The sequence below is a fragment of the Aulonocara stuartgranti genome, assembly GCF_965226115.1.
Source record: "Aulonocara stuartgranti genome assembly, chromosome: 13".
In the NCBI taxonomy this organism is placed as follows: Eukaryota; Metazoa; Chordata; class Actinopteri; order Cichliformes; family Cichlidae; genus Aulonocara; species Aulonocara stuartgranti.
The window spans coordinates 23,055,223-23,060,093 of NC_138949.1; the positions used below are offsets into that span (position 1 = coordinate 23,055,223).

At 36.3% G+C, this 4,871-nt stretch overlaps 1 long non-coding RNA gene across 1 annotated transcript; it reads right to left on the bottom strand.

Moving 5' to 3' along the window:
• Positions 1–953: 953 nt before the first annotated feature.
• On the bottom strand, positions 954–4,491 carry LOC309721009. Its single transcript, XR_014280628.1, has 4 exons — positions 4,015–4,491; positions 3,504–3,656; positions 3,047–3,132; positions 954–2,443 (listed from the first exon to the last, which is right to left on the bottom strand). It is a non-coding gene; the product is annotated as an uncharacterized lncRNA (long non-coding RNA).
• Between the last annotated feature and the right edge of the window lie 380 nt (positions 4,492–4,871).

Genomic DNA, 4,871 nt, shown 5'->3' on the forward strand with positions numbered 1-4,871 from the left:
AAATAGAAACAGACCAGTGCACAGATATTTAAATTAAGTTCAAATGGCCACTTCTGAATACTTATAGCTGCGCACCGCTTATGCATGCTAATGAAACCTTTTCCCACACACATAATTAAGTTTACCTTTCACGGCACTTTAGCCTCTTAAGTTTAAAGATTCATACTCAGCCTTCAAATCCCAAAGTCCCAAATAACATCTATTATTCGATTTTATATGATGAGCTTCAGTCATAAACTACTTCTTAAAATGGATATTTTAATCCATAACACATTTATAAAATGATGGAATGATAGTACAACAAATATTTGAGCTTAAACATAATTCAGTCCAATAAAATGCCACCATAAATTCTGGTCTTAAAAACAGCTGTTATCTTTGGTCACCAAATATTGTCCAAGTGTCATTGTTGAGAACTGCACTTGAAAAAAATGTGGTGCGCTTTGTAGTTTGTCTGGGGTCGACTTCACATAAAAAGTTGGCTTTAATGTTGAACTGCATGAGCAAAACCGTTCTTATTATTATTGCTCCCTCTTTAACAAACAGCTCATGCATGGGATTAAAATTTATTTCCCACTACTGTAAACACCACTGAGCCAAGTTTCAAAAACATCAAATTATAAAGCTACCTAATTGAACGACTCTCAAATAGTTGTGTGCGCACCCTTCTGTGAGTCTGTGTGTGTGCGCGCCTTAAGTAAACAGAACAGCATGAACAGGCAGGATGAAATGTTTGTGTTGCTTGTTAGAAAAGACGATGAAGGGTTGTGACGTGTTGGCTGCTCGCTCTAAATTGGGCCAGGTGAGGAACTAATTAGTGCTCCGTAGAACAGTTAAAATCCCCCTACCCTCCTGTGCCAATCATCATAATGCAATTTCAGTTGACAGATTAAGCCAAATTTATGGAGACAATTAAAAGAACTAAAATCAGAAACTACACTGAAAAAAATATGTTGTTGGATTTACTTAATTCAATGGTGGACATTTGTTGCACACAGATGTTTTGCTTTGGCAGCAACTTAAACAATTGAGTTAAATTAACACAATTTATTCATGTTCAATAAACCTGTGCAATTTGTGTTGATAAAATGTGACTTAAACATGTTTTGATGAAGTAATTTGAGCTCTTGAAATATTTTAATCCTTCACAATTTTCTCACTTTATCCCAACACCATTCAATAACTTTTACCCAATACTACTTGGTCACTTAAATACTACATGTTATCTTCAAATTACATTTTGCTATTATATTCTAGTATCAAATACACAATTTTCAAATGGAGGCCTTATAACAGATTGTATTGTTCTCTTCCAAGATGGTTGCTGGCATCCACCAGTAACCTTTCAAAACAACATGTCTAATTTCACTGCAGTAGGTAAAGAATTAAACTGACATTACTCCTCTACTGAATCTATATAAATCAACAGTTAAATAATGTCAGTTCTTCCGTGTTCTCTGGAATCAATCGCAGCAAAGAAATTAGACTGTTTCTTTTGAAAAATGTTGGGAAAGAACAATACAAAACATTCTATTTAAGGCCTCTGACGTCAAGATTCAGTTAAACAACAATTATAACTAAACAATTTGAGGTAATGTTAGTTTCCATTAACATTAAATTAGGTTACTGAATTGGCAAACACCTTCCTATTAACACTACCCATTTTACCCCAATAACTAAAGAAATTAGCACTTGCAGGTCAAAACCTTTATTCAAGAGACGCAAAAATAACATTGATACAGTGACTGTCAAAAAATACAGCACTGATCATACTGTGACATCTTGGTTCAAAACAGCACACTTAGAAATATTCAACGTTCTTTACTTCAACTGAATGAAACTGAAAATACCATTTCACACAACCCATATGGGATATTTAGACTGTATAACTGTTCACGCTACATCTCTTCACTAGTAAAAGAAAGAAAAAATACAAAGAGAAATTTAAAAATGCTGCCAAACAGACAAACAGAACTTGTACAGAGCAAAAGGAAAAACAAACAACAACAAAAAACAGCTCGTCCTCATGGCAGTTGCAGAGTATATAAAAATGAACCCTGCGATCCGTTCCTGGAATTGAGCTTCAAAAATGCAGCAGAACAAGTGTGAGATTTAAATGTCCTCTCACCTAGAGCTGGTCACCTCACATGCATAACAGTGAGCTTCGTTGCAGGAGCAGTTTTGTCTTAGTTGTGAGCTTTTCTTGAGAGCTGAGTTGCATCCAACTCCATTACCACCCTTTGAATCACCTCAAAAGTGTAGCAGAGTTGTGATGGGTAACTCATGTTGAAGGAATAAAAAAGGTCCAAACAGCATGGCTACTGCAAAGGTCACGTTATCCAGATCTTGAAGAACAACATCAGAAAAGTCATTGCCTGGCGCATCTCTGGAGACAGATGTTCATTGTGGTTTTCTCAATCTGTGCAGTGGCCTCAGGCAAGTCCTGGTTAAACACAAAACATTTCTTTAAGATTCCTTTTTAAACTCATCTCTTTTGAATCTACCAGTTCTAATGTTAGAGTAATTTAAACCAATGCAAGCAACATAGTAAATAGCTATAGCCAAAGAGTGGCCTGCCATGCTGCCATTCATGGTCTAACAGAGTTTCTAAGAGAGGGTGAAAAACATAATAATTTCAAATGCTTTACATTCGTTTTTGTTAGAAAGACACCGGCCCATCAGAAATCCAGGTTATGTCACTCAGAAGATGTTAGAATTTAGACTTTCAGCCCCACAATTTGGTTAGCTGTTGGTCAGTTGGTCTTTTTTTTTTTTTTTCAAACAAAAGCTAAAGTAAATACTGGTGGGATTTTCCTTTGTTCATTAGAATGACAAATTTAAAGTTTTTTTCACACTGATGTGACCCCTAATACAGGGGTGGGGGTGGGGCCTCAAGGGCCGGCGGCCGAGTTCACTACCAGGCCTCATGTGAACTTCAAATTATTAAAGAGGACTACTGGTCCTAACCAGTCCAATGAGGATCAAGTGGATAACTAAATGCATTTTTAAATGTTGCAAAGCCACAATCTACTCATAAAACACTCACCATGAACTCCTGCACCAAGATGTTGCAATTGTCTTTCACACAGATGCGGAGCACTTTGATGAGGGACTTCAAGCATTAATGTCATCCTTGAGTATTATAACAAAGAAAACAAAGATTTGTGAACTTTTCAGTAGCACAGAAGAAAATGATCCCAGACAAAAACTCTTGACTTTTTAAACCAGTCAACATGCAACACCAGCATCTACAAAGCAATATCAAAAGTTCCTGTTTGACATCAACTTTATGGATATATAGTTTCCAGAACATTTATTTTTAAAAAAAGATAATTTTTTCTCAGTGGGCCAGTAAATGCATGACGAAAATTATGGCATCCTTTTAGTGGAATCATTACTCACAGGTAATAGTTGACTGTTTCAATGGATGTAGCATAAAAATCTTTTACTGACCTAATGCAATACATATACACTTTGTAGTTAAAGAATTTTAAAGTTCTTACTGTCATAATGGCAGCTACATCCTTTAGCTTTGTGCCCTGTTCCCCCGATCACTTTGCAAACACTTTCAGCAGACTGTCAGAGAGAAACTCAGCTCCGTCAGAAACCTTGACTGTAAAGGCATGGTTGGGATGCACTGGAATGCTGCATTTTATCTGAAATGACATAAAATTATTTTGAAATAACAGCAGGCACTGTGCTTGGTTAATCAGTAATGTTTTGTTGAATAAAAACTGTGTTTCCAGATCTTATGGGATTAAAAAAAATCCAAAGATGTTTGTTTCTGATTTGCAACCCAACAACCCACAAGTTACAACCTCATTTCAGTTCAAGTGTGCATTAATGCGAGTCCAGTAATCACCTTTCTGGCAATACATACAGGTATAAGTTAAACCTATGGCAGATTTTGGATTTCTCAGTTGTATTAATAGGGTGAGTATGCATGCACCTAATAATTATAAAAAACCTATTATAATTAAGTTACAGAAACGAAAATAGAATATACTTGCTTACCATAACACCTTGAACCCACAATCCATCAGCTGACTCCTGGTGAAATGCAGAATAGAGGTCGTCTCTCAATGTGCAGCAAAAAAAACAAAAACAAAAACAAAAGGACAGCAGGTGAGGGCAGGAGGGGTAGGGATGTAAGCTAGCATAATGCCGCTGATGATATTAGCTTAAGCTGTTCAATGTCCAAAATCTCACTAACACCACGGTGCAGTAAATACACAATGTAACTGAAGAGTCAGTTGGCAAATCTATTCACACAGAAAACCAAATTATGTTATGAGTGCCTCATAATTAGGTTTAATGTGATATTACGGCTCTTGTGCCAAAGACAAATTCAAATGAAAAAGCGCCAATTCTTTGACAACAGATAAAACAGCAAATAAGCTAACGGCTCTTTTTTAGCATGTTACATGGCGACACTCTAGACGTTTAACTACATTTGGCTGAAATATGGTAAATATTAATTCAAAAAATCAAGACATACCAAAAAACGTAGAGTTGGCTGCTCGACTTGACTGAGATGGATGCCTTTTTTAAACCACGATCCAAAGCCCGCGAGATGAAATCACGCGTGGTTTCACGAGATTTAACGTTGCTATCTTATTGACTTACTTCACCTGAACATGATATGAACAATTTAATACACCCTTTCTGCATATCATGTAGATTTTACACTATATAGTTACATTTAACTTTAAAACATGAGGCAATTGTGTTAAATACATGCAAGATGCTTACATAAATCCAAGAGATGGCCAGTCCCTTTTTTTCAGTGTAGGTTTGCCCCCCTCCCCCTCCTCCCTTTGTTTCTATTCAGAGTTTCAAGTGTTGATGACGATATGTGTCTTTGTTTTTTG